Consider the following 7,500-nt stretch of genomic DNA (forward strand, 5'->3'; position numbering starts at 1 on the left):
ATCTCCCTAGTCACGTGTGGAAAGTTCACTAAACTTGAAAAGAAGGCTGAATTCATTCAGGACCACTTTTGAATAAAGAAAACAATGGCCAACTGGTAAGACTTTGTTGGTGTATATGTGGGCACAGTCAACATATGTTGTCCTTGAATATGTTCTTTCGGTTTACCACAAGTTTAGTTTGAAAAAAGTTGAAAAATGTGTGTATGTACGTGTATGTATGTATGTATGTACGTGTGTTTGTGTGTGTGTGTGTGTGTGTGTGTGTGTGTGTGTGTGTGTGTGTGTGTGTGTGTGTGTGTATAATTCGTGTATATACAAGAAGTGCAAGAAGCACTGATGAAGATATTCACAGACAACATCAGAGGGCACCTATAGAACATGTCCTTAACAAGGTCTGAGGGATACTCCTAAAACCCCAAACAGAGAAATAAACAGAAAGCACATCCCCATAAAGCAGAGACCAGAGCCTGGGAGTTATGGCTCCTCAACCGTTTGGGGAACGTCGTCATGCTAACAGGCCCAGGTCTCCAGCAGACTGACATTCCAGGGAATTGTTGTTGGCGGGCGATCGGAGGAGGCGGCACACATCTGGATACAATCTCCCCGGCCTGTCCATGCAGCGCCCGGCAACAAGAACCAGCTGTCCAGCCTGCTGTCAATTACGTCCATGTCTCCCTCACAGCTAATCCATTCTTCCAGCATCAGCTCACCTCTCCTCCCCTCTCCTGTCCTCTCCTCCTCCTCCTCCTCTCCCTCTCCTGTCCTCTCCTCTCCTCTCCCTCCCCTCTCCTGTCCTCTCCTCTCCCTGCCCTCTCCTGTCCTCTCCTCTCCTGTCCTGTCCTCTCCTCTCCTCTCCTCTCCCTCCCCTCTCCTGTCCTCTCCTCTCCTGTCCTGTCCTCTCCTCTCCTCTCCTCTCCCTCTCCTCTCCTCTCCCTCCCCTCTCCTGTCCTCTCCTCTCCCTCCCCTCTCCTCTCCTCTCCTCTCCCTCCCCTCTCCTGTCCTCTCCTCTCCTTTCCTGTCCTCTCCTCTCCCTCCCCTCTCCTGTCCTCTCCTCTCCCTCCCCTCTCCTGTCCTCTCCTCTCCCTCCCCTCTCCTGTCCTCTCCTCTCCTGTCCTGTCCTCTCCTCTCCTCTCCTCTCCCTCTCCTCTCCTCTCCCTCCCCTCTCCTGTCCTCTCCTCTCCCTCCCCTCTCCTGTCCTCTCCTCTCCTGTCCTGTCCTCTCCTCTCCTCTCCTCTCCCTCTCCTCTCCTCTCCCTCCCCTCTCCTGTCCTCTCCTCTCCCTCCCCTCTCCTGTCCTCTCCTCTCCTGTCCTGTCCTCTCCTCTCCTCTCCCTCTCCTCTCCGCTCTCTCCCCTCTCCTCTCCTTCTCCTCTCCTCTCGTCTCCCTCTCCTCTCCTCTCCCTCTCCTCTCCTTCTCCTCTCCTCTCCGTACCCCGCATGTGCAGCGGACACTGACGGACATCAGGCCCAGCTCGGCGCTGGTGAAACCCGACTGGTGCCGCCTCACCAACACACAAACAAGAGGCGACACGAGACTGCTAGGCCTAACATTTTCACTGATGTTTTTGTTCAAAGCCTTTTGCAATGTGGCAGTGATTGTAGTGAATTAACACTGCATAGAAAACTTGCTATTAAGTGTTTGCAAGTTATTTGTCTGTTTTGTTTTTATGTGTCACTCTTTGAGTGATTTTAGGCTGAAGGAGGATTAGTTTGGGGGTGACTGTTCAAATCATTTGATTTATTGTTACTGCAACTCTGCAGTGATTACGCAGAAGGGGTTGGAAGAAAGAGGTAGCGCATGTGCTAACATCCTGAGAAGGATCAAGTTGTTTATTATGACACAACAGACAGTTTTCATAGGGCTCGAAGAAATACTAGATGCCCTTATGCAACAAATGAGTGCAGGAGATCTCATTTCAAAGGTCTTGTTGGCCTAAGAACAAACTTCAGGCTCAGGTTTGATCTAACAACACATAAATAACACTAAGCCTCTGCTTTTGGGACTCTGTACTTTTCCATACCTGACAGCGCCATCCATTTGCACGGTTTGTCATGTTATGTTCCAGTGGATCTGTAGCTTCTCACAAAATCCCATACCACATCTCTCCCTTTGTAAGTCGAGGAGATACAGTGACTCTAATCATTAACCAGAGGCAGACTAGCTACCAGGTCAGGGGTGGAGAGGGGGGGGTGTAGAGGTGGAGGCAAGACCTCCCTGCATCTGGAACCTACAGTAACACATGCAGGCAGGTGATGGTGGGGATGCTCTGCTCTGAGATAGGGGTAGGCTTGTACCAGACACACACACACACACACACACACACACATATACAAAGAGGGAGAGAGTACACTGTGTACAGAGAGTACACTGTGAAAGACTACCAATCCATAGTCACTGATACCAGACAGAGAAGAACCTTGACATGGTACAGACTAAGCAATCACAGTCTGGCTATCGAGAAGGGCAGACACAGGCAAACCTGGCTGCCCAGAGAAGACAGGCTGTGCGCCAACTGCAACCAAGGTGCCATAGAAACAGGGCTTTACTTCTTGGCTGAATGCTGCCAATAGAAAGAATCAGAGATTAATTATTTCCTAAATGCAGAAATTCAATTTAAAAACTTTAAGGATCAAAGTCTAAGAATACTATTAGGAGAGAAACAAAAGAGTGCAAGAGTTGCAGCAAGATATATAGAAGCTTGCCATAGAAAAGGGGAGTTCATCTCTCTCTCTCTCTCTCTCTCTCTCTCTCTCTCTCTCTCTCTCGGAGTCATTATCAGTACAATCAGTGTCCCAAAAATATGAACTCTGCTTGTGTTGCCTTCATCCCCCCATCTCTTTCTCCTTCCATCTCTCTCTCGTCCTCGTTTTCTCCCTCCCTGTCTCTGACTCTCCGAGGTGCAGCACCCCCACACACACACACACACACACACACACACACACACACACGACCAAAGCGCCGCTCAGCCAAGCTGCAAACCTCAGTCAAAGCCAAAACCAATTAGACTGCTAATGCAAACCTGAAGGGCCCTTTGTCGTTTATTTCCCTTTTAAAAGTCAGAGGAAAGGAATCTGTCTTGTACTCGGGAGTGTGCAACCCACACAGGCACACACATACACACACACACACACGCACACACACAAATACACACACCATTTACAAAACGGCAAAAAAACACCATGCCATCCAAGTGGCTACATATGTTTTTAACTGAGTGTAATTGAATAAAGAGACAAAAAAGTCTCCACAAATGAAGGAACAATTGCCCAAGAGTGAGAACAAAGTATGCACCCGTACATGCTCTCTCATAAGCACAGCCAAGGTAATATTATTTCAAATCTCCCACACTGAATGAGCCATTATCCAATCCCATCAGAATTTCTCCATCCATGCCCCTGGTGGTTGACAAAAGTGGGGTTGGGTGGGGAGGCTAGGTGGTGAGGGATTAACACGGAGGGGGGTTTGTATTCAAATGGCTTTTAAAAGTCCTTAAAAAGACCATAACCATCAGATCCATCACCATCAGCCCCAGTGTCACCGCCCAGAGAAACATCACTGCTCCCTAGTGGCAATCGCCTCCATAATAATAAACCTCCATTTCCAGCAGCATCAATGGCCTTCACACCTCTAAAGAGCTCATTCATTATTTATGCTTAGGAGGAGCAATCCCCCACCCTCCAACACACACCTCCCTGAGGATTAAATCTTGATATTGGGGCCAGTCCCTGGGCACAGGCGACCTGGCGAGGACTGCCGGGCGGGGTGGCACTGGGCATTGTCCCCCGTGGGGGTCAGGCTGGAGTGGGTGTGCTCTCGTATCCTCTGCTAGGGGCCCTCCTGCTGCTCAGCTCTTGAGGAGCTGTAAACTCCAGATGGTGTGAAACTTTGCCTAGTGGATTAGCTCCAAATCCTGCCGCTGAAAACAGAGTGTGGGGACTGTGTGTGTGTGTGTGTGTGTGTGTGTGTGTGTGTGTGAGAGAGAGAGACTTACAGGGCCCAGCTATTCAGCAGTCTGTGTCGAATGCATCCTTTGCCACAAGAAACTGCCCCTGTGAGCTCAGTGATGGCTTTGTGCTGCCTGATACAAGTGTGAGCAAGTGCTAGTTGTTCAGTTGTGTGCTCAGCATTCCACAGCAAAAGAAAAATGCTCTCAGAGTTTCCCTAAATAATTAGATTGCTTTGAGAAGGCAATAATAATACAACCAATGTATGCATTTACATATTTTATACAAATGTGTGTGTGTGTTTGATATTATAAGCACACATATTCATAATATCTTTATTATTAGACAACTAGCCTATTTTTATTATTATTATTATTACATTAGCAGTAACACCAGTGTAATTACTTTGAATACTGGCTGTCATATTTTTTAAGAATGAAAAGAGTAGGTTAGGCCTACAAAACAATCAAATGATGTACAGTGCATACGGAAAGTATTCACAGCGCTTCACTTTTTTCACATTTCGTTATGTTAGTCTTATTCCAAATGGTTATGGTTATGGTTATGGTTATGGATTTAGCAGACGCCTTTGTCCAAAGCGACATATAAATACAAAACAACATAATAATATTTAAAAATGAACAGGGAACAGATTAAAATCTAGGTCAAATATAGTAAGGAGAATAGTTGTAGCACACAATAATATCAATTCAATCAATAGCCTAATAAAAAAAGCAATGTAAAAAAAGGGGAAAGGCAATAATAAAACAATAATGTCAATTCAATCAATAATATAAAAACAATAACATGCTAAGACTACATTAAGGAGAATATCAATAATAAACAATAATGTCAAATTAATTAACAGCCCAATTAAAATAAAAACAACATTATATAAACCATAACACATAAGCGCTTAAACAACTAAGTATATGTTGAATAGGAATGTCTTTAGACCCCTCTTAAACGACCCAAAACTACCACAGGAACGGAGAGCACTGGGCAGTTCATTCCACCAACATGGAACCACTGAAGAAAAGAGTCTGGAATTAGACCCAGTTTTTATGACTGGTCGACACAACATACGCTCACCAGAAGACCGCAGTGGGCGGTTGGGCATGTAAGGCTTGATTATTGAATTAAAATAACTAGGAGCAGATCTAGTTAGTGTCCTATAGGCCAAAGTGAGAGATTTAAATTTAATTCTGGCTACTATAGGGAGCCAATGGAGAGTAACTAGGAGAGGAGTTACATGTGTCCTCTTTGGCTGATTGAAGACCAGGCGTGCTCCAGCATTTTGAATCAGCTGTAATGATCTTGTTACACAAGCGGGTAAGCCAGCTAATAGTGAATTACAATAGTCCAGCTTAGAGATGACCATGGTCTGAACAAGAAGTTGTGTGGAATCTTGTGTCAGATAAGGTCTGATCTTCCTAATGTTGTAAAGCATAAACCGGCATGATTTTGCAATAGAAGCTATATGCTCAGAGAAGTTAAGTCGGTCATCAATTACAACGCCCAAGTTTCGTGCCGATCTAGTTGGGGTCAGTGAAGTTGAGTCAAGCTGGATGTTAATCTGTTGGGGAATAGCTGTTTTAGCTGGAAACACCAAAAACTCTGTTTTTGAGAGATTAAGCTGAAGGTGCCGATCTTTCATCCAGGCTGAAATATCCTTAAGGCATGCAGAAATCCGGTGGGAAACACTAGAGTCATCAGGTGGGAAAGACAGGATTAAATGGATTCAATTATTTTTTTTCCTCAAAATTTTACACACAATACCCCATAATGACAAATGTATTAGAAATAAAGAACAAAAATATAATATGTAGGCTACATAAGTATTCACAGCCTTTGCTCAATACTTTGTGGTGGCATATTTTGCGGCAATTACAGCCTCAAGTCTTTTGGAATATGAAGCCACAAGCTTGGCACACCTATCTTTGGCCAGTTTTGCCCATTCCTCTTTACAGAACCTCCCGAGGTTGGATGGGGAGCGTCAGTGAACAGCCATTTTCAGATCCCTCCAGAGATGTTCAATGGGATTCAAGTGTGGGCTCTGGCTGGGCCACTCTAGGACATTCACAGAGTTGTCCTTGATATCTTGGCTGTGTGTTTAGGGTCGTTGTCCTGTTGAAAGATGAACCGTCGCCCCAGTCTGAGGTCAAGAGCTCTCTGGAGCAGGTTTTCTTCCAGGATGTCTCTGTAGCCTACATTGCTGTATTCATCTTTCCCTCAATCCTGACTAGTCTCCCAGTTCCTGCCAATGAAAAACATCCCCACAGCATGATGCTGCCACCACCATGCTTCACTGTAGGGATGGTATTGGCCAGGTGATGAGTGGTGCCTGGTATCCTCCAAACATAACACTTGACATTCACGCCAAAGAGTTTGATCTTTGTATCATCAGACCAGAGAATTTTGTTTCTCATGGTCTGAGAGTCTTTCAGGTGCCTTTTGACAAACACCAGGCGGGCTGCCATGTGCCTTTTACTAAGGAGTGGCTTCCGTCTGGCCACACTACCATACAGGCCTGATTGGTGGAGTGTTGCAGCGATGGTAGTCCTTCTGGAAGGTTCTCCTCTCTCCACAGAGGAACCCTGGAGCTCTGTCAGAGTGGTCATCGGGTTATTGGTCACCTCCCTAACTAAAGCCCTTCTCTCCCTATCACTCAGTTTAGAGGAACGGCCAGCTCTAGGAAGAGTCCTGGTGGTTCCAAACTTCTTCCATTTACGGATGATGGAGGCCACTGTGCTCATTGGGACCTTTAAAGAACAGATTTTTCTGTACCCTTCTCCAGATCTGTGCCTCGAGACAATCCTGTGTCGAAGGTCTGCAGACAATTCTTTTGACTTCATGTTTGTTTTGTGGTTTGATATGCACTGTTAACCGTGGGACCTTATATAGACAGGTGTGCCTTTCCATATCATGCCCAATCAACTGCATTTACCACAGGTGGACTTCAATTAAGCTGTAGAAACATCTGAAGGATGATTGGAAACAGAATGCACCTGAGCTCAATTTTGAGCTTAATCGTAAAGGCTGTAAATACTTAAGTATGTAGGTCTTCGTTTTTTTTTTAATTTTTCAATACATTTGCAAAATCTCAAACAAACTTTTTTTTAAGTTGTCATTATGGGGTAGTATGTGTAGAAATTTGAGGAAAAATGTAATTTAATCCATTTTAGAATAAGACAACAAAATGTGGAAAAAGTGAAGCGCTGTGCACTTTATCATGCTAATGTTTATCATACATTTGTCAACTAGAAAAGATTATGTTTGAAGGCTGAAACGGAGACAAATCTAATTTTGAATACATTTTGAATAATATAGACCTTATCATAGACGAATTAGATCATATAAATAGCCAACTGGAGGACAAACGTTACTGAAACCCTAGAACAAACTCATAAATCATTTCTCCGGTTTTCCACTTCAAATTGCCTCTGGAATGGATGGCTACGCTACGACTAGACCACAAGTAAAATTGCCGCGAAAGACAGACAGACAAACATGCAGCATTCAAGAGACATTCAAAGGCTAAACATTATTCTCTGCTT

General features: G+C 44.9%; 1 protein-coding gene across 1 annotated transcript in view; it reads right to left on the reverse strand.

The window, feature by feature from the left end:
* Positions 1 to 7,500, reverse strand: part of cbfa2t2 (CBFA2/RUNX1 partner transcriptional co-repressor 2) — a 40,593-nt gene that overhangs the window by 32,928 nt on the left and 165 nt on the right. The window lies entirely within an intron of this gene.

Source organism: Alosa pseudoharengus, unplaced genomic scaffold, assembly GCF_046254945.1.
Source record: "Alosa pseudoharengus isolate Yale_2024_CS ecotype anadromous, Long Island Sound unplaced genomic scaffold, YU_APseudo_1.1 YU_APseudo_1.1_scf_5, whole genome shotgun sequence".
In the NCBI taxonomy this organism is placed as follows: Eukaryota; Metazoa; Chordata; class Actinopteri; order Clupeiformes; family Clupeidae; genus Alosa; species Alosa pseudoharengus.